At 41.9% G+C, this 22475-nt stretch overlaps 1 protein-coding gene across 5 annotated transcripts in view; it reads left to right on the top strand.

Moving 5' to 3' along the window:
- Positions 1–4512: 4512 nt before the first annotated feature.
- Positions 4513–22475, top strand: part of STAT3 (signal transducer and activator of transcription 3) — a 62393-nt gene continuing 44430 nt past the window's right edge. For 3 of the 5 annotated variants that reach the window (XM_012743213.2, XM_012743210.2, XM_012743212.2), the window contains exon 1: positions 4513–4740. The gene's annotated coding sequence lies outside the window, so the exon portion shown is untranslated. The remainder of the gene's footprint in view (positions 4741–22475) is intronic. The other 2 variants (XM_012743208.3, XM_012743209.3) reach the window with 1 other exon arrangement.

Raw genomic sequence — 22475 nt, 5'->3', positions numbered from 1 at the left:
CTAGTGCATAGTAAAAACTCTGTAAGTTTTTGCTATCCCAGACATGATTCAATGCATATTTATCAATATTTAATTAACTCAGTTTTAGGTGAGCTCTGGACTAGATGCTAGATGTTGAGTTTATGAAAACAAGTATTAAAGGGTTCGAGCTTCCAGGAACCTAAAGCTTAGGGGAAGATGTTTTCTAGCATGTGGCCAGAGAGTCCAGGCCTTGGAGTCAGCCACACCTGATTCTCATTCTGAGTTTGCCCCTAGTTTCTAGGTGTGAGACCAGTCTTAGACCAGTCTTTCACTTTCTAAGCCTTAGTTTCCTCAGTTTTAAAATAATAATTATAATATTACCCACCTCACTTTGTTCCAGTGAGGATCAAATGAGGTTACCCATGTAAAATGCTTAGTATAGTTCCTGGAACATAGTAATTACCTAACAAATGTTAATTATTATTTATCAGGAAGTAGGTCAATAAATGGATGTGTTACAGTTCAAGGTAGAGAATGCTATTCCAGATGGGGAAACAACCTGCCGAGGGAGTCTAGCAGAAGAGCTTAATTTTGCCAGGAAGAATCTAAAGCCCAGAGGAGGCGATGTTGAAACCAGGTTCTGCAGAATGAGTAAGAGTTTTCAGCTGGGGTATGAAGAAAGGGAGATTCCAGGTGGAAGGAAGAATATCCACAGAGGCAGGAAGTTTCAGAAGGTGCAGATATGTTTGGAGGAAGGGGATAAATTTAATGTGGGAGCTTAAGGTGTATGGGATGATGAAGCTAGAAAAGGAGGTTCAGTCAGACTTTGTAGGATTTTGAGATTCAAGTCAAGAAGGGGAAAGAAGGAACAGAGAATGAGCTCCTACCACATGCCCAGAACTGTGTTAGATGGTCAGTGTTTTTTATTGAACTTGGATTTTATCCCGTAGGTAATTGGGAAGAGTAGAGATTTTTAAGCAGACTGTGACATGATTGAATATTTATTTAAGTTTTACGATGATGTCCCTGGCAGCCAGGGAAAGGATAGGATGGAGAAAGAAGTGGCCAAAGCATTGGCCTAAGTGAAACTGCAGTGTTTAGCCAAGAGGAATTTGGTAGAGATGTGGAGAAAGGCCAGTGACTGGGCTGAAGAGCTTTTGTATGTCAAACAGATAGGCTCCAGGGTAGAATTTATGTGTGCATGGTGGGGAAGGCAGTGAGGGAAACAAAGAGCTCCTGAGGAGTCAGAGGAGGAGAACAGGGTTTGGGTGTATAGAACAAAGCTATGGGATGTGGTGTCGAAAAACCTGGCTCTGAACCCACCTGGTATACTTCTATCTCTGTGATCTTGAGAATATCATATTATTTTAGCTTTAGTTTTCTATCAGTGGATAAAATGGCTTCTCCTATCCGTTACACTTGATTGTTGTGAGAAAGAAAAGAGGCAAGCCTGGGCAACATAGCAAGACCCCATCTCTACAAAAATAATAAATAAATAAAATAAGAAAAATTATCCTGGTGGGATGGCATGCATCTGTAGTCCCAGCTACTTGTGAAGCTAAAGCGGGAGGATCACTTGAGCCCAGGAATTTGAGGGTACAGTAATCTGTGATCATGCCACTACACTTCAGCACTTCTGAGCCTGGGTGACAGAGTGAGACCCTATCTCAAAAAGAAAAAAAAAAAGAGGAAAGGAGTGCGTAAGTGCTTTGTAGGTGGTAAATCACTAAACAAATATTAGACCCTATGTTATCAGAGAGGCATTTAACTGCATGGGATAGAACAGCTAACAGAGAGTTTAGGTAAGGTGGGGATATCTGTCCTGGGGTGAAGATCAAGATAAACAGAGTGATCAATACACACACACACTACAGATAAATACAGCAGTTTCCACACTGGGCTGTGTCTACAAGAGGGCAACCAGAGAGTCTCAATCCCACCATCAGTGACCCTACCAGTTGTCCCATAGATGCCCTCACCTCTCATTTGGATGTAAGGTGGTATAAGGGGTCTGCATATTGGTCTTTTTTTTTTTTTCTTTTGAGACAGAGACCCGCTTTGTTGCCCAGGCTAGAGCGAGTGCCGTGGCGTCAGCCTAGCTCACAGCAACCTCAAACTCCTGGGTTCAAGCGATCCTACTGCCTCAGCCTCCTGAGTAACTGGGACTACAGGCATGCGCCACCATGCTTGGCTGATTTTTTCTATATATATTAGTTGGCCAATGAATTTCTTTCTATTTATAGTAGAGACAGGGTCTCGCTCTTGCTTAGGCTGGTTTCGAACGCCTGACCTCCAGCAATCTGCCTGCCTCGGCCTCCCAGAGTGCTAGGATTGCAGGCGTGAACCACTGTGCCTGGCCTGAATGTGGGTCTTTATACAGGCTTCAGGTATCTGAGGACCATGTGAATTTGTGAGTAAAGGCTTATGCTGTATATTTTTTCTGGGGCTAGAATCCATGGTCTCCATCAGACTCTCAGAGGGATCCGTGAACTCCCCAGTCCCTAAGGTTAAGAGTCATTGATTTTTCTCACCAGAAATTAATAAGAACAGCTATCCTTGGGGAGAAAGATGGATGGGGAAGGAAGGGAAGATTTTTATTTTTAATTTTCGACTTTCTGGACTATTTGAATATTTTTTTCTTTTTTAAAAAATATTTTATTGCAAACCAGGAAGACACAGCCTCTGGTGTAAAATCAAGGTGCATTGTCTGAGCTGTTTAAAATTTCTAACCATGTAACCTTGCATTTCTATGTTAAAAAAAAAAAAAAGGAATAAAAAAGAAATAAATATTAAATCTTCTAAAAATAAAACAAAATTTCTAACCATGAGCATGTATTAGTTTCATTGAAAAAAGAATTGTCATTAGGGGTTATCTGGTTGGTGAGAAAATAGGGCCCTTTTTAGATTTTGTCTTTTTTTTTTTTTTTTTGAGATAGAGTCTCGCTTTGTTGCCTAGGCTAGAGTGAGTTCCGTGGCGTCAGCCTAGCTCACAGCAACCTCAAACTCCTGGCTCAAGCAATCCTTCTGCCTCAGCCTCCCAAGTAGCTGGGACTACAGGCATGCGCCACCATGCCCGGCTAATTTTTTTTTAATATATATTAGTTGGCCAATTAATTTCTTTCTATTTATAGTAGAGACGGTCTCGCTCTTGCTCAGGCTGGTTTTGAACTCCTAACCTCGAGCAATCCGCCTGCCTCGGCCTCCCAGAGAGCTAGGATTACAGGCATGAGCTACCACGCCCGGCCTTAGATTTTGTCTTTATACCACTTTGTATTAAACAAATACAAACACAGTATTAACAACTGGTACTTTTAAAAAATCTGGATAGTATCAGCACACACACAAAAACCACTCCATTATGCAAAGTTCATCCTCTCTTATGTGAGGCAAAATGTCTACATTTCCTAGGAGCCACTGGCTTCAATTCAGTAAAACCTGCATATCAAGTAGACAAGGTGGAAAAGAAAAAGAGACAATTGAAATTGCGTCTGAGTTGAATTGATACTTCAAGTCAGACACATACAAATGTCACGTACTGGCCGGGAACTCTGGCTCACGCTGTAATCCTGCACTCTGGGAGGCAGAGGCAGGAGGATCGCTTGAGCTCAGGAGTTAGAGACCAGCCTGAACAAGAGTGAAATCCTGTCTCTATTAAAAATAGAAAAATTAGCCTGGCGTGTAGTCCCAGCTACTTGGGAGGCTGAGGCAGGAGGATCACTTGAGCCCAGGAATCTGAGCTTGGAGGGAGCTAAAAAAAAACACCAAAAAACCCCCCGAAAACTCACATACTATTTAAATATATGTACGTGTCAGTCTTCATATATACTGTCCTCTGCATTCTCATGTACTGGCCAGCAGGCTAGCTGTTGGCATTTGATGCTTGAAGCGATGGAACGGAGGACGAGGTTAAATCCACTACAGTCTCCCCACGCACTCTAGTAATTACTCTATTTCCACGTCATGTTTCCGGGTGTGTGTGTCCCTACTCACGCAGAAACTGAAGTTCAAAGCAGGCGGAGTCACCCAGGTTCTTTTTGTTGTCCCCAGAAACCCAATTCAGGAGTTGGGCCCCCTGAGGACCTGGCGATACCTGGGGACAGTTCTAACTGGCTGATTCCCACGAGGTAAGAGGCTCTCAACCTCGCCCCCACGTGGTGCCAAGGGCCGGGAAAAGGGAAAGCGAGGATGGAGCTGTACCAGGGGCATTTAAAGTGTCTTGACGTCACGCACTGCCAGGAACTCAGCTGGGTTTTCAGCAGGACATTCCAGTCATCTTCCCTCCCTCCCCCCGGGCTTCTGCGCCCAAGGCCTCGGTTGCTGCGGAGGGAGGAGCACTAGTCCTCGGAACAGCCAGCACGGAGGCGTACCCAGCCTTCTCTTGGCTCCGCCCCTCATCGTATCGGCTGTCCTCATTGGTCAGTGGGTGGGGCTTCAGCTGTACAGCTCACACACTGGGGCCTCTGGGTGGCCAAGCCAGCTGGCCGTCTCATGAATTATGCATGAGCGCCGTGTCCTGGCCAGCTGGGGCTGGGCGGGGATTGGCTGAAAGGACTGTAATTCAGCGGTTTCCGGAGCTGCCGCGGCGTAGACGGGGAGGAGAACCAGGGGTTTCGACGTCTCAGCGGAGGGAACAAGCCCCAACCGGATCCTTGACGAACACCCCGGCTCGGCGCTGTCTCTCGGCGTCTGCCAGGAGAGGGCCCGCGGCCTAAGGGAGCCCCGCGGTCCGCACCCGGCGCAAGCGCAGCCCCAGCCTGTCGGCCTCAGCCGGAGAAACAGGTGAAGGGGGTGAAGGGTGGGGCCGCCTTCCCCGACGGCCCCCAGGCCTGGGGACCTCGGGGGCGCCGCAGGGCCTGGGAGCGTCTGGCTGTTGCGGGGAGTTGTGAATGGACACTTCAGTGGGGCGGGGGGATGGGAGGAGACACAGGGCGTCGCCTTGAGGGGACAACTCCCCGGGATGACAGGAGCGGGCCTCGGAAGGGACACGGGCGCTAGAAGGAAGTTTCGTTCTGTGGAGAATGAGAATGAACTCGAGGGGAGGACTGCGGGGCGAGGGCACACTAGGTTAGGGGTGCAGAAGTGAGGCACAGCCCCCCGACTTCCTGCTCCCCGGGGCTCTGGGGACGTTCCGGCCACAGGAGTGACTGTCACGCCGGCGGAGATCACGGGGGCGGGGGAGGGTTGGAAGGAGCCTCCTCCCCGCCCCGCCGGCGGGGCCCGGCGGCTCTGGCTGAGCCACTTCCTCCGCCTTGCCCGGTTGCCGCTCCTTCTGGAGCCAGCTGTAGCCCCTTGGAGGTAGGAATAGGTGTCTTCCCCCCTGCACCCTCACGGACTGGCTGGCTGTGGGTAGGATTATTGCATAAGAATCAAGTTTCCTGTGGAAATTGACAGACTTGTACTCTTTCTAAATTCCTTCCCATCTTTTTCTAGGTTAAGCCATGCTGCCCACCACTCCCCCTTGCCCTTTTAAAATAAAAAAATTTAAAAAAGACAAAATAAGAAAATACCCCCCGCCCCCCGCAACTCGTCAAGCCAGCTCTTAAGAGAAATAAACCTCTTGACATTGTTCTTTTATAAACACCTGGTAAACTCGGCCAGAAGATAAATAATTGAGCCATTGCGTTTACTGGATTGTGGTGTTGCTTAATTGCATAGAACAGAATGAACCAATGGAGAGTGGGAGTTTTCTGTCTCAGAGCCAAGATCTTGGGTAAATGCAGAGAAGAGGGAAACAAAGACAGGCTGGCCTTGGCAAAGCCATGTGTGCAAACTTTACCTGTGTTCCTGGGAGGTGTGGTTCCTGGGAGGTGTGGTTAAGTTAACAAAATTCAAACTGTCACCCAAGTTGCTTTTTTCCCTGTTTAGTACACATCACTACTCTTGTGTTATATCAAGTGAGTGTATGTGGTGAGAAAGTCAGTGGTTAGTCATTTTTTCTTATTAAAAAAATATATAGTGTACACCTGCTGGTTTTTATTATGTGTGCAATTAAGGGTTTATACTGTGTATGGGTTGTAAATTTTTGGCTGGCTGTGCTGATAAAGTATTGGTTTGAATAAATCAAAGCAGTAAATCATCTCAGTCTTTTATATGTGGATTTAGACTGTGTTATGACCTGATTCAGCCAATTTTCTATTAAATATGTCTGTGTTCCCTGAATCAACATATTTATTTCCTTATCATGTACTGAACTGGAGCACTAGCAGAATCCCACTAGCATGGTGGGATTGGGGGAAAGAAGTCTGGAATAAAAAAAAAAATTGTTGTAGATGTTGGAACATTGATCTTAGTCTATATATTAACACACCGCAAATTCATGAATCTTTTTTTTTTTATATGTAGCTTATGTGGGAAGAATAACCATTTAGAAAGACCCACAGTTATAGTAACTTGACCCACAAGGGGTTTGTGAGGTAGGTAGTTCACATAATATTAACCTCATTTTGTAGATAAGGAAATTGAGGCCAAAAAAACAAAACACTTGCTCAAGGCAGCAGAATGCCATAGTGGTGGAACTTGTGCCTTCTATATATTTTGTGTTTTTTAAACTATTGATACTTAAAGTGTTGAGTCTTGATTTAAAGTGAGTGTAGTTCCAGCTGAGAAAAGTGTCAGTGAAATTCTAACATCTATCTGGACACTAAAAGACCACCAATAGCTGGAAAGACTCCAAGAGAGATAAATATTCAATACACAGATGAAAAAAAAGAAATACAAATAGGGATTGCTTAGGTTGTTTTTCTAACTGATATGTCTAACTTGGGAAGTAATTAACTGTTTTTAAGTTAGCATAATTTACCATCAGAATTTAGCTGTTTGTTAATGGAAAGATATTTATTTAGGCAAGTTTTAGGTGAAGAGCAGTTGTGACCTAAATGTCATTTAAACCAGAATGCCAGGATTAGAAGGTGGCACACACCTGTAGTTCTAGCTATTCCGGAGGCTGAGATGGGAGGATTGCTTGAGCCTAGGAATTTGAGATAGCAGTGAGTGAGCTATGATCCCTCCACTGTATTCCAGCCTTGGTGGCAGAACAAGATTCTGTCTCTGAAAATAAGCAAACAAACCAGAGTGCCTTGTGGCTTGATTAGTGGTCACTGTGTCTCCAGAAAGTTTCTTTCTTCTCCCTGCCTCTGTATGTCTTTTTTTTTTTTTTTTTTTTTTTTTTTTTTGAGACAGAGTCTCACTCTCTTGCCTAGGCTAGAGTGCCGTGGCGTCAGCCTAGCTTACAGCAACCTCAAACTCCTGGGCTCAAGCGATCCTCCTGCTTCAGCCTCCTGGGTAGCTGGGACTACAGGCATGCACCACTGTGCCCGGCTAATTTTTTCTATTTCTAGTTGTTTGGCTAATTTCTTTCTATTTATAGTAGAGACGGTGTCTCCCTCTTGCTCAGGCTGGTCTCGAACTCCTGAGCTCAAGCAGTCCTCCCTCCTCGGCCTCCCAGAGTGCTAGGATTACAGACGTGAGCCACCATGCCTGACCGCCTCTGTGTCTTGAAATTCAGATGTGAGATGGGGCAGAGGTGGTTGTCTTCATTCCAGGCATTTGAGTCGAGCACCTTCTTAGCTTATGATTTTCTCAGAGGTGGTGTGCAAATCAGCAAATATTTACTTTTTGTACTTTTGTGAAAGTTGCTGTGAAGAATAAGATTTTCCTTATTTCACAGAAATTTCAGTCTGATGGGGTGACTTGGTAAATGCTTTAACCATCCAATACAACATGTTGTCATCAAAGAGACAGTGAGGCATTACACATGTGCTGTGCAACAAAACTATTATATATATATGTATAAAAAATAGTACAGATACAGAACTTTTCTGTTATCTATCGTGTAATGTTCCATTGGGCAGTACTACACCACTGAACACTATAGGTCTTCAGAGGAAGAAGAGATTATTAGGCCTGGATCGTCTAGTAAGTTTTCTTGCCAAAGGAGGGATTTGAACTGGGTCCCAAATAATGAGTGCAACTTGATGGGTGTAAAGAATTTGGGGTGAGGAAGTATGGAGTTATAACATGGGCAGGGTAGGTGGCAGAGAAGTGCTTACATATTGAATGCAAGACCAAGAAATTTCAGTTCTGTTCTTTTGTAGGGGAATCTTTTAAAACTTTTGAGGCCAAGAGCTGGTGTTTAATTTTGGTGTACTTTAATTATGGACTACTATGTGTCAGGCACATGCCTGGTGTTGGTTAACTTGTACAAAATAAATTAGTGCACATGCCCTCTGCCTTAGGGGAATTATTACTTGAGTATGACCTTACAAACTGGGCCAGCATGCAAAGGGAGGTGTCCCAACTTATTTGATTTGGTTCTCTGGGTGAAAATAGCATAGTGGGCTTAAGTGCAGAAGTGCTTTTTGAAGAGTTATGATTGGCTACAGATCATATTTAAAATTTTTACCTTAACTTTTGGGTCATTTATAAAAACTACAAAAAGAATTTGAGGGACATTCCCAAATCCTGAAGAACTCCTGGTGTTCTGGAGCAGCTTCAGTGAGATCGAGCAGGATGACATCACTGGGCTAACTCAGTCTTTCTTGGTTATGGTGGAAAGAATCAATATCTTGGTAACACATTGCTAGGCACTTTGGCTCACTGTGATGCACTTTAGTCATGATGGCCACGTGGTACTTTGGTGGAAAATTGTTTGAGATATCTCCAATTTGTAAAAGGAACAGCATATGGAGGAATGAATTTCCATTATGGTTCTTATTTGTCATGTTAGGATTATCACAACTCTTAATTCATATCAGCAAACATATTGAGAGCCAATTACTGTGCCAGGTGATTCCAAGGATGAGATGTCTTGGGGACCATGGTATGTGCTGCACCAGTATGGCTTTAGGGCAGAGGAGATCATAGGTTAGTGATTCAACACTCAGGCTCCGAAGTCAGACATTTGGGATGGGATCCTGGATAATTCCACTTCCTAATCAGAATCTGAGCCTCATTTTCTTATCTGTAAAAGGAAAGGATGATAACAGTGCTTATCTTGTAGGTATTGTTGAAGATTCAGTAAGATAATATAGATAAAATGCTTAGCATAGTGCCTGGCATATATTAAGAGCTCTATAAATTTAAGTTCTTATTAAATGTCAAAAAGAAGAGATTAATTCTCTTCAGGGGTGAGAGAATGGCTTTATCACAGAGGGGCTTTATCCAGTAGGAACACCTGAATAGTGTTTTGTAGGATGAATAGGAATTCTCTCAACAAAGTTGAGTGGTAAACAGTTGCATTCACGGCTGAAGGAACATGAATATGCAGAGGCTTAAAACAGTGTAGTGTGTTCAGGGAGCTATAAGTGGAAGTTCTTAATTTAGGAGAACTAAACTGAGAGGAAAGGAGGCCACAGAACCACAGCTCTTTTCCCTCCTCTTCTGTGAATAATTGGGTTTAAAATGTCATTAAAATAAGTTGCCCTGTCCTGTTTACAAAATAATACATGCTATTATAAAAAATTTAAATGTGTAGAAATATAAAAGATGTGTATTTTATGTATATCCTGTTAATAGTTTGGTGTATTTCTCTAGATTTTTTGCAGCTTTTTCTGTTTACCAATTTATCTTGGATATATTTATTGTAAATTCCTTTTAACAGCCTGATAAAAGAATAATAAGGAAGGCAAATCTGCCCCCAGAAGAAAACAATGTTTGGATTATCTGGCTTTCCTTCCTGCTACCTCCATCCATAAGAATAAATGACTTTACTATCACTGAACTTTTACCTGACCTTTGACTTGTTAACTGCATCAGCCAAAGAACTTATATTTTGAACTTTCCTTAGGTAACTATGATTGTAGTGTTGAAATACTTGGTCGGTATGTTTGAGGGTTTCATGGTCCAAAGTTGCTATAGGAGTTTAAAGAATGACCTATGAGGTCAGACTCCTTGGGCTTTAATCCCAGATCTGCCACCTCTTAGATTTTGGGTCCATTGGGAGAGCTCATGCGTGCGCTCTCTCTCCCCTCTTCTCTCTCCTTTTTCCTCTTTCCTCTCTCCTCTCTCCTCTCTCCTCCCTTCTCTCTTCTCTCTCTCTCTCCTTTTTTGAGACAGGTCTCACTTTGTTGCCTGGGCTAGAGTGCAGTGGTATAATCATAGCTGACTGTAGCCTCAAACTCCCAGGTTCAAGTGATCCTCCTGCCTCAGCTTCCTGAGTAGCTGTGGTTTTAGGCCCACACCTGGCTAATTTTTCTATTTTTTTAGAGGTGAGGTCTGGCCATATTGCTCAGGCTGGTCTTGAACTCCTGGGCTCAAGTGATCCTCCCACCGTGGCCTCCCAAAGTGTTAGGATTATAGGCATAGGCCACTGCGCTTGGCTGAGTTTCAGTTTCTCTATTCACAAAATGTTGATACCAGGTCCACTTATAGAGTAGTTGTGAGGATTAAACAAGATAATGCACATAAAGTACTTTGCATGGTGCCTGGCAGATAGCTTACATTTGAGTGCTAATAATTACTATTATTAAAAATTGCAATATCTGTCTAAAATACAAAGTTGGGCAAGTTATGATTCATGGTAGCCATTAGTGACCCAAAGGAAAGAAAGAGTAATTGGGAGAGTCTAACCTAATGAGAAACAAACGAATAGGGACTGGGGATTTACATTGTGGTAGAGTGGATAGAGGCCATCACGTAAAAGGAATAGACAGGCAAGGCAAACTGTAAAGTCCCGTTACCAAATGCCCTTGTGGTAAGTCTCTTTGCATTTTCCAAAATTTATGATTACATCCCATTTATTTTAAGTAATATTCAACACATTACATTAAAAGTGTATTACCATTCAGAAATTTGCCCTCGGAGTTTTTTATGACATGAAAAATGCAGATAGTATTGAAGATTTGAGGGGTAGAAGGGTGATTAGAGTTGGAAGAAGCCAATGGGAGGAACCTAGAGTCAGGTAAGGCAGGTGGAGTGTGGAGGCATCCCAAGAGACCTACCTGGGTGGTGTCTGTGAAGCTCGTCGTTGATATGCGGCACATTACTCAGCTGAATTGAATGTCCCTTCACATCTGTGTGTGTACATGTGTGTAAGTGTGTGTCTATGTGTAACTGTACGTGTATGTGAGTTAATTGGAGGAGTAAAGCTTTATTTTTCATCCTGTAATTTTCCTTTGTAAACTAATCTCTATTCAGAATAGCCTTGCAGTTAAAGAAGAACCACTCAGCTTCTCCATAAAATAGGTTCCCTCACCCCAACTCTCCAGTTTTGGATTGGAGAAGGTAGGGAAGAATGGAAACCCAGTTGTTTCTTTGGCCGAATGTGGGGCAGGAGGAAGCCAGCAGAGCTTGAAAGAGAAAGTAAACCTTCTGGTAAATAAATGGCTTCCCTGTTGTGGAGGAGGAGTGCAAATTATTAGGGGGATGTTTGGGTAGTTTTTGTAAAAAGCCATTTCTGAAAACCGATTTGGATTAGTGAAGGTAAGCCCAATTTAGGAAAACCCTGCCCAGTCTGGTGTCAACCACCTGTTTTCCCCACTTTGTTGATTGATTTGATTAGTTTGTGGTATCCTGACCTCTCATTATGAGAGTTGGAGGATTTGAATCTGAATTTGAGCACCTGCTTAGGTGAAAGCTTCCTAAAATGCATGTTTTTCACATGCATTTCTCTAATATTAATTTTGCTTTCCTTTTTAGCAAACACTGTTTTTCTGAAAGAATCTAAAAGCATTAGACTTTTCCTTTGTTTTCCACTTTTCTCTCCCTCCACCCAAATGTAATCCTTAAAACTTCAAAACCCAGATGTTAGCTGTGTCATTAACTCTCCTGTAAAGTAAACCAAGTGCAATATTTTGCATTGAGTTAGCATTAAAATAATCGGCTTTTCAATCTTTTTCTACTTGTGGTTTAGACACAATAAATATTTAATCAGATTGACTTTCCCTGACAAACCAGTTTTGTATTTGGTGGGCTTTTTATTTTTTGGCTAGTCAAGTGAAGGAGTGGGAGTGGAGATGGGCCTGTTTTTATCAATATGTGTAGGGAAAGCAAATTTATTGAAACATTAACCAAAGTAAAACATAATTAGAGGCCTGGCATGGTGGCTTGCATGTGTAATCCTAGCACTTTGGGAGGCCAAGGCAGGAGGATCACTTGAGGTCAGGAGTTTGAGACCAGCCTGAGCAACGTAGCAAGACCACATCTCTACAAAAAATAGAAAAATCAGTTGGGGGTGGTGGTGGTGGTGTCATACACCTGTAGTCTTAGCTACTCAGGAGGCTGAGGCAAGAGGATTGCTTGAGCCAAAGAGTTTGAGGTTGCAGTGAGCAATGATGATGCCCCTGTACTCTAACCTAGACAGCAGAGAGAGACCCTGTCTCAGAAAAAAGAAAAAACCCAAACATAATTAGAGTGGTAACTTTCTTATACATAGGGGCAGGTGGAATAATTGAAGGATTCTGGAGCCAAATATCAACACTTACTCTTAATCCCTTATGTTTTATTTTCCTTTTCCATTAGAGCAAATAAATAGAGTAGATTGCAAGTAGGTAGAAGCATGTGGGAAACTTTAGGGTGCAAATTACTATATTGAAGAATCGTGCGGTGGTTCACGCCTGTAATCCTAGCACTCTGGGAGGTTGAGGCAGATGGATCGCTCAAGGTCAGGAGTTTGAAACCAGCCTGAGCAAGAGTGAGACCCCTGCCCCCTGCCTCCGTCTCGACTAAAAATAGAAACAAATTAATTGGCCAACTAAAAATATGTAGAAAAAATTAGTCGGGCATGGTGGTGTATGCCTGTAGTCCCAGCTACTTGGGAGGCTGAGGTGGAAGGATTGCTTGAGCCCAGGAGTTTGAGGTTGCTGTGAGCTAAGCTGACGCCATCGCACTCTACCCAGGCAATAGAGTGAGACTCTGTCTAAAAAAAAAAATTAATTGGCCAACTAATATATATAGAAAAAATTAGCCGGGCATGGTGGCGCATGCCTGTAGTCCCAGCTACTCGGGAGGCTGAGGCAGCAGGATTGCTTGAGCCCAGGAGTTTGAGGTTGCTGTGAGCTAGGCTGCCGCCAAGGCACTCACTCTAGGCTGGGCAACAAAGCGAGACTCTGTCTCAAAAAAAAAAAAGAATCCTAGGTTTATAGAGCAGCCTAAGATGCCTCTGGTACAGGATGGCTGTAGTGAGGAAGGCTGTGTGTATGGTAGGATGCATAGGGGTATATGGGAATTCTCTGTACTTTCTGTTCAATTTTGCTATGAACCTAAAAATGCTCTAAAAAATAAAATGTATTGATTAAAAAAAAAGATTCCTGTTTCTGCAGAAATATTTGAGGTGTCTTGGGTGAGAACTGCCCCATAGATTCCATGGGCATCTCCCCTCAGTGTACCCTAAGCTCTACAATGAGGGTGCCATTCCTTCATACCCAGTGAGAATATTTTCTGACTTATGGGGAATGGGACTGGAGGTGAGGGATAGAGAAGATCCAAATGATCTCTGGTTTAAATTTTTCCCCCTTTCCTTAGGAAAGATTAATGCTTGTCTTTTTTTTTTTTTAAAGAGACGGGATTTTGTTCTGTTGGCCAGGCTAGAGTACAGTAGCACAATGATAGCTCACTGCAGTGTTGAACTCCTGGGCTCAAGTGATCCTCCTGTCTCAGTTCCCAATTAGCTGGGACTATAGGTGGTTGCCACCACACCCAGCTAATTTTATTTTATTTTTTGTGGAGATGGGCTCTTTTCTTTCTTTTTTCCCCCCCTTTCTCTCTCATTTAAACATTAATTCTGGGGAGAAGTCTAGCTACCTCAAAATGAGTCTATTACTTAGTCTGGCAGGAGTTGTTGCATCCCTCAGCCCCCCATTTATTTATTTATTTTATTTTTAGAGACAGGGTCTCACTCTGTCACCCAGGCTGGAGTGCAGTGGCACGATCATAGCTCACTACAATCTCAAACTTCTGTGCTCAAGGGATCCTCCTGCTCCAGCCTTCTAAGTTGCTGGGACTACAGGTGTGTGCTGTCAGCTATCTTTTTTATTTTTTGTAGAGACAGCCCCCCCCACCAATTTTTTTAAAAGCTTGCTGTGCATATACCATAGTGCCAGGGCCCAGTCCATTAATCTCAACTTTTGCATAAACTCCATTGCTTCTTTGGCAAGTGGGGAGGGATTTGTCTGTCTTTTTGCATTGTTCTCATGGATAGGTTTCTTATTAATGCTTCTGTTGAGTTGTCTACAGCAGCAATTTTCAGATTATGGTCCAGAGACCCTTGGGGGTCCCAGATCAAAACTATTTTCATAATATAGTTGTATTTTTTACTTAATTGACATTTGTACTTACACTATCATCATTATATTTGGTGCGCTCACAGAAAAAGCACTTAAAGATAGATGTCCATGATGAAATAGTAAATGATAATTTTATTTTTGAGACAGAGTCTCGCTTTGTTGCCCAGGCTAGAGTGAGTGCTGTGGCATCAGCATAGCTCACAGCAATCTCAGACTCCTGGACTCAAGCAATCCTACTGCCTCAGCCTCCTGAGTAGCTGAGACTACAGGCATGCGCCATCATGCCCTGCTAATTTTTTTCTATATATATTAGTTGGCCAATTAATTTCTATTTATAGTAGAGATGGGGTCTTGCTCTTGCTCAGGCTGGTTTCAAACTCCTGACTTTGAGCAATCTGCCCACCTTGGCCTCCTAGAGTGTTAGGATTACAGGCGTGAGCTACTGCGCCCGGCCGGTAAATGATATTAATTTCATTGTCTTTCAACCCTTGAGGACTTATGTCTGTAATATTCTGTATTGAAATGAGAGCCGTCCGTAAAGCACTTCTGTGTACTGAATTATGGTTGTCTGAAGGAAAAGCACTTGTGAAATGAGCTATGATCTCAGACTAGCTGCTTTTTCCATGAAACACCATCGTTACTTGAAAGAATGACTGACAGACCAACTGGGATATTGGCAGGAATTTTGTTGAAAATGAAGAAAGGGAAGCTGTCCCTTTAAGGAAAACAACTGAAAATATTTGTTGCCAATGATAAAATTTGAGCTTCAGGGTAAAAATTAGAATTTGAGAAAGCTTATATCTACCACTATGAGTTTGACAGCTTCTCATTATTAATGAATGTAATTTTTTGATGTTAACACATATGATTTTTTGATAGTATAAAATGAAATGTCAACATTTGGAAGATTTGCATATCTCTGAAACAGTGTTTTCCAAGTGACCAATACATAATATTACAGAATCATGTGTGGGAAATTCAAGATAAACTAATGGATCTTAATGTAACTGAGTGTGAAAAGTTCATTGACGTGGTCTCAGATTTCACATTGCAGTGAACCTTTAAGAAACTTACCAATTATTGAGTTTTTGTGTAGTATTGCAGAATATCCAAGATTATCTGAAAAAGCTATTAAGATTCTTCCCTTTTTCAACTAGTATATCTGTGTGAAATCAAATTTTCCTCATGTCCTTCAACCAAAACAACATACTGCAACAGATTGAATGCAAAAGCAGTTATGAGAATCCAGCTGTCTTCTATTAAGCCAGACTTTAGCAAGATTTCCAATACTTTGAACTATGCCTTGCTTTCCACTACATTTTTTTGTTTTGAAATAGTTATTTTTCATGAAAATGTTATTTATGTTATATGTAATAGATTTATTTTTAAATGAATTAATAAATATTTTAAAGATTTTTTTTAGTTTTAATTTCTAATACATGTAATTTCCAATAGACAATTTCTTAATTTCTAATAGATAAAACCTCCATAAACACAAGCTCTTTAGGGTCCTCTCAATTTTTAAGGGTATACAGGAGTCCTGAAAGCAAAAACTGGTGGTCTAAAGACTTTAGCATAAGAATCCCTAAGTTATTTGCTTAAAAAAGAAAAAGGAAGATTCTATAGATCTGCTCCAGAGAGTCTGATTTAGTTTATCTGGGGTCATTTTTTTTTTTGAGAAAGAGTCTCACTTTGTTGCCCAGGCTAGAGTGAGTGCTGTGGTGTCAGCCTAGCTCACAGCAACCTCAAACTCCTGGGCCTAAGCAATCCTCCTGCCTCAGCCTCCTGAGTAGCTGGGACTACAGGCATGTGCCACCATTCCCGGCTAATTGTTTCTATATATATTAGTTGGCCAATTAATTTCTTACTATTTATAGTAGAGACAGGGTCTCGCTCTTGTTCAGGCTGGTTTCGAACTCTGCCCTTAAGCAATCCGCCCACCTTGGCCTCAAAGAAAGCTAGGATTACAGGCATGAGCCACCTCACTGGGATTTATCTTGGGGTCATTTTAACAGGCATGCCAGGCCAGGTGCGGTGGCTCACGCCTATAATCCTAGCACTCTGAGAGGTGGAGGTGGGTGAATCGCTCGAGTTCAGGAGTTTGAAACTAGCCTGAGCAAGAGGGAGACCCTGGTCTCTACTAAAAACAGAAAGAAATTAATTAGCCAACTGAAAATATATAGAAAAAATTAGCTGGATATGGTGGCACATGCCTGTAGTCCCAGCTACTTGGGAGGCTGAGGCAGAAGAATTGCTTAAGCCCAGGAGTTTGAGGTTGCCGTGAGCTAGGCTGACACCATGGCACTGTAGCCCAGGCAACAGAGTGAGACTGTGTCTCAAAAAAAAAAAAAAAAAAAGCATGCCAGATATTCTGATTCAGTTGGTACTTGGTCCTTAGTTGGAGAAACACTACAAGGATCATAGAATATAAAGTCTTCTTCAGACTAGAGAAGTTACATCCACAGGGTTTAGAAATTGTTTTTGCTTTGGAGATAAATGGTTGAGTAGACATGTAGTAAATAAGGGAAAAAGCTTTAGAGAATTCTTTTTATTCTGTTCACTCTTCTTGGTAGTTATGTACCTGAATATTAATCAAGGATGGATTATGACTAACTAAAGAGTCATGACTTTACCAGATTAATGTTCAGTTTGGTTTTATTGATAGAATATCCAGGAACATTTTCAGGTACTTTCTGACTAGTTGGGTTAATTTCTAAAGACAATTCTGGTAGAAGAATTATCTTTAAATTTTATAAGAAGTGTGATTTATTTCAGACATATCTTAATAAAGTTTATTTCCACTTACTACATGTAAGATAAGTAAAGCCCACATTTTCCTTTTTTCTCATAATTGTTTGTATAACAAATTCAAAGAGAAATTTACTTGTCAGAGATCATGTAGTGGAAATAAGACTTAAAAACAAATATTTGAGAGCGTGTTGTGATTGTGCGTGTCTATGGTCCCAGCTACTTGAAGAACTGAGGTACAAGGATCCCTTGAGCCTAGAAGTTGGAGTCTATCCTGGGCAACAGAGCAAGACCCTGTCTCTAAAAAACAAAACAAAACAAAAAACCAACAAACAAAAAGGATAATTTGATTTCACTAGCCTGGGAGTTTGAAGATTCCTAGTTTGTGTTCTGGATCTACCATTATCTTTGTGTAGTGTACTTACTTAACATTTCTGTCCTTATCTGCAAAATGGAAATAACAAACAGCTACTTGATAGGGTTATTGCATTATCTTGGCCACCTCAGGGTTCTCTTTGGCTGAGTGATTGACCAGAAAAATCCAATGTGAATTTGTGCTTCAGGCCAGGTTCTGTATGGGTGTGATTTTTATTAATAGAATCTACCTCCAACACAAACTGGAATAGTATTTCTTTTTTATTGAGACAGAGTCTTGCTCTGTTGCCTGGGCTAGAGTGCCATGGTGTCCGCCTAGTGCACAGCAACCTCAAACTCCTGGGCTCAAGCGATCCTCCTGCCTCAGCCTCCCGAATAGCTGAGACTATAGGCACACGCCACCACACCCAGCTAATTTTTTCTATTTTTAGTAGAGATGGGGTCTTGCTCAGGCTAGTCTCGAACTCCTGAGCTCAAGCAATCCTCCTGCCTTGGCCTCCCAGAGTGCTAGGATTATAGGAATGAGCCACCGCTCCTGGCCTGGAATAGTATTTCTAAATTCTTTCTAAGCATGTATTCTTCATCTAAGTCATGACTACCACCTCACTTATATTGTCAGGTTATAATTTCATGAGTAGTGGAGTTTTCTTAACTTTCTCTTGTGTGGCAGCTAATGGACAAGATCAGCTATTCTTTGAGGAGTGGTTACACCATATAAAGCTATGATGTACAATGAGGTCACTTAGTTTTCTAAGTATATTAGTCATTTTCTAATACTTTTATAGAAAAGCTTTTCTTACTGGGGAGATTGCTCATACTCTATCTTGAATAATTTAAACTTTATAGGTCAGATTTATCTTTTAAAACTTTATCATAAAATTCAATTAATGCATTTTTTAAATTAATTATTTTTTTAGAGCAGTTTTAGGATTACAGAAAAATTGAATGGCAAGTATACAGAGAGTTCCCATATGCTCGCTATTCTCTCTCTCCCACAATTTCTCCTATTAACATTTTGCTTTAGTGTAGTACATTTGTTACAACTGGTGAGTCAGTATGGATACATTATTAACTAAAATCCATAGTTTACATTACAGTTCACTCTGTTGTACATTCTGTGGATTTTGACAAATGTATGATGATGTGTATCTACCACTATAGTAGCATACAAAATAATTTCACTGCCCTAAAACATTTGCTATTCTGGTCCTGTTCATCCCTTTCCTGAACCACTGGCAAATACTGATTTTTCTTTTTAACTGTCTCCATAGTTTTTTTTTTTCTTTTCCAGAACATTATATAGTTGGAATTATACAGTGTGTAGTCTTTTTGGATTAACTTCTTTCACTTAGCAATATGCATCCAGGTTTCTTCATGTCTTTTTGTGGCTTGATAGCTCATTTCTTTCCATTAGTGAGTAATATTCCTTTCTATGGATATACCACATTTTGTTTATCCATTCAGCTGAAGTACTTCTTTTTTTTTTTTTTTGGTGACAGTCTCGCTTTGTTGCCCAGGCTGATGCCCGTGGCGTCAGCCTAGCTCACAGCAACCTCAATCTCCTGGGCTCAAGCAATCCTACTGCCTCAGCCTCCTGAGTAGCTGGGACTACAGGCATGCACCACCATGTCCAGCTGATTTTTTTCTATATATATTAGTTGGCTAATTAATTTCTTTCTATTTATAGTAGAGACAGGGGAGACGCTCTTGCTCAGGCTGGTTTCGAACTCCTGACCTCGAGCAATCCGCCCGCCTTGGCCTTCCAGAGTGCTAGGATTACAGGTGTGAGCCACTGCGCCTGGCCCTGAAGTAGATTTGATTGCTTCCAAGTTTTGGCAGTATAAATAAAGCTACTATAAACATCCCTGTGCAGGTTTTTGTGTAGACTTAATATTTCAACTCTTCTAGAGAAATGCTAAGGAGGGCAAGTGCTAGGTTGTATGCTAAGAATATGTTTAGTTTTGTAAGATACTGTCAAACGGTCTTCAATGTGACTGTACCATTTGTATTCCCACCAGCAGTGGATGAGAGTTCCTGTTGCTGTATGTCCTCACCAACATTTGGTGTTGTCAGTGTTTTGGATTTTAGCCATTTTGATAGTTGTGTAGTGGTATCTCATTGTTTTCATTTGCAATTTCCTGATGGCAAAAGTTCTCAAAGGCACTCAAGCCTTTTGATGTTGAACATCTTTTCATATGCTTATTTGTCATGTGTGTATTCTCTTGGAGAGGTGCATGTTCAGATCTTTTGCCCCATTTTAAGTTGGAGTGTTTTCTTATTGTTGAGAGTTTTAAGAGTTCTTTGTCTATTTTGGGTACGTTTAATTTTTTCCCCCATAAAACTATTTAGCTGGCATAAAATTTTCTTCTAGAATTTAAGCCCGTGTGTACTGTGGACAAGGAAATGAAATACATGTATTTCCCTCCTTCATGTGATTTTAACCTTCACACTCCTTTGTATCTAGATAAGGCTGGCCGTAAGTCCACAGTCTGGACTATAGACTTAGAGACTAATCTTTATGTTTTTTTTGTTTTTTTTGAGACAGAGTCTCGCTTTGTTGTCCAGGCTAGAGTGAGTGCCATGGCGTCAGCCTAGCTCACAGCAACCTCAAACTCCTGGGCTCAAGCAATCTTCCTGCTTCAGCCTCCCGAGTAGCTGGGAGTACAGGGATGCACCACCATGCCCAGCTAATATTTTCTATATATATTAGTTGGCCAATTAATTTCTTTGTATTTATAGTAGAGATGGGATCTCGCTCTTGCTAAGTTGGTTTCGAACTCCTGAGCTCAAATGATCTGCCCGCCTTGGCCTCCCAGAGAGCTAGGATTACAGGCATGAGTCACCTCGGCCAGGCGATCTTTATGTTTAGAGTAATCTCTCTGCTCTTCTATTCATTATATTCTGATTAGAGTATTGATTCCTCCTTAATTAGGTGTGAACATTTCTGAGCCTAGGTGGATTGAAAGAGTGGAGAAATAATCTTTTGAGGGAGGAGAATCACCATTTCTAGAGGTTATTCTTCTTGGGCTCTTTTCAGTCACTTTTTGGTGGTGGTGGTGTTCAGATTAAAGGGCAACAGTGAGAAGACAGTCTCCCAAGGGGCCCTGGGAGCCATTAAGGGAGTCAATCCTAGGAAGAAAGTAATGAGAGTGGCTTGAGTGCCTTTAAGAACTTTTGGTGGATTTATCTTGGGGTTCAAAAACAGGAACCTCATTGAAGGAAGGGGTGGGGTGGTGGGCTGGAGTGTCGTTAGTGATCTCTGCATTACCAAATTGAGTGGACACTACACTGTTGCCATTTTTCTTACCCTTTTGGTGGTGGTAGACACAGTGAAACATTTTTTTCTTGAAACATTGTCTTCTCTCTTTTATTTTTATTTTTTTTTTTTTTGAGACAGAGTCTCACTTTGTTGTCCAGGCTAGAGTGAGTGCCATGGCGTCAGCCTAGCTCACAGCAACCTCAAACTCCTGGGCTCAAGCGATCCTCCTGCCTCAGCCTCCCGAGTAGCTGGGACTACAGGCATGCGCCACCATGCCCGGCTAATTTTTTTTTTATATATATATCAGTTGGCCAATTAATTTCTTTCTATTTATAGTAGAGACGGGGTCTCGCTCTTGCTCAGGCTGGTTTTGAACTCCTGACCTTGAGCAATCCGCCCGCCTCGGCCTCCCAAGAGCTAGGATTACAGGCGTGAGCCACAGCGCCCGGCCTCTCTTTTATTTTTTAATTAATTAATTTTTAAAACGGGAGGATAGATTCAAGTTGCCCTTAATATACACTCCCCATTGTCTTCTCTTGGCTTCTGTGAGAACATAGTCCCGTGGTTTTCCTTTAGTCTTACTGAGTCCTTCCCAGTTTTGTTTCCTGATCATCCTCCTCTACCTGAATTGGAATGGTGAAGTGCCTTAGGCCCCTGTCCAGGTTATCTCATCTGTTACTCTGACTTTCACTGTGATGATGCTTTAACTACCCTGATAACTGTAAGTGTGTATCTCGGGCCCAGGCATCTCAGGACTCCCCGTTCCTGCATCCTGCTGCTTACTTGACATTTCCCTTTGGACAGCTTGTAGTTGTCTCCTTTTTATTTTGTCCAAAACATAACTCTTAAACTTTCTTTCCATAAGTTGTGCCTCTCTCCTCATCCATGGTAGATCATCATCTAGCGCAAGCCAGAAATCTAGGAACCATCCTTAATTCCCCTGTTCTCTTGTACCTCTACATCAGTTCAAATCAGAAAGTCCCATTGTTTCTGTCTAAAACTCTAAAGTTTTCCCTTTTCTTGTCTTGTCCTGAATTTGGTTTCTGCTCCATGTTAGACTAGATACCCTGAAAACACCTAGAAATGCTGGATAAACTGAGCTTTCAAGAAAAACAGGGAAATCTTCAGAAGCAAAAACCAAACAAGCTGCTGGATGCAGTGGTGCACAAGTATAGTACCAGCTGCTTGGGAGGCGAGAGGATCACTTGAGCCCTGGAGTTCTGGGCTGTGGTGTGCTATGTGGATCAGGTGTACATTCTATGGTGACCTCCTGGGAGCAGAGGACCACCAGGTTGCCTAAGGATCTGTGAACCAGCCCAGGTCGGAAATGGAGCAGGTCAGAACTCCTGTGCTGATCTGTAGTGGGATGGTGCCTGTGAATAGCCACTGCACTCCAGCCTGGCAACATAATAAGACCCCATCTCTAGTTTAAAAAAACAACAACAAAAACCATAATCTCACCAAAGAAAGGAGAAAAAGCCTGTTTATAATGATGGGGGTGTGTGTGTGTGTGTGTGTGTATGATTTACCTACCTCCATACCAAGGATTTTTGGCTTAATAGCCATTCTAGGTAGGAGACAAGGTTTTCGTCTTGGTAAGGAGCTGGAACTAAGTCTGCTAAGATAATGCTTCCTCCTTACCCTTCTATTTTCCATCCTTTTGTGTTGTGGATTACATTCTAGAAGTTTCCTTCGTTCTGCCCTTCAACCCATCTACTTAATTTTAAATTCTTGCTGTCATTTTCAACTACAGGAGCTCTTTTTCCAGTTGTCATTTTCATCTTCATCCAGTTCCTGTTTAATGGGTATACATTACCTCTCTGGGATTTTATTTATAGTTTGTGAAGTTTTTCTCTGTTCCTTATATTCTCGGATTCTTGAGGTCCTTTTTTCTTGAGTTCTCTCTCTCTCAT

The sequence above is a fragment of the Microcebus murinus genome, chromosome 18 (assembly GCF_040939455.1).
Source record: "Microcebus murinus isolate Inina chromosome 18, M.murinus_Inina_mat1.0, whole genome shotgun sequence".
Taxonomy (NCBI): Eukaryota; Metazoa; Chordata; class Mammalia; order Primates; family Cheirogaleidae; genus Microcebus; species Microcebus murinus.
Note: the sequence above shows the minus strand (reverse complement) of the source record. Positions and strands in the feature narration are given on the sequence as shown.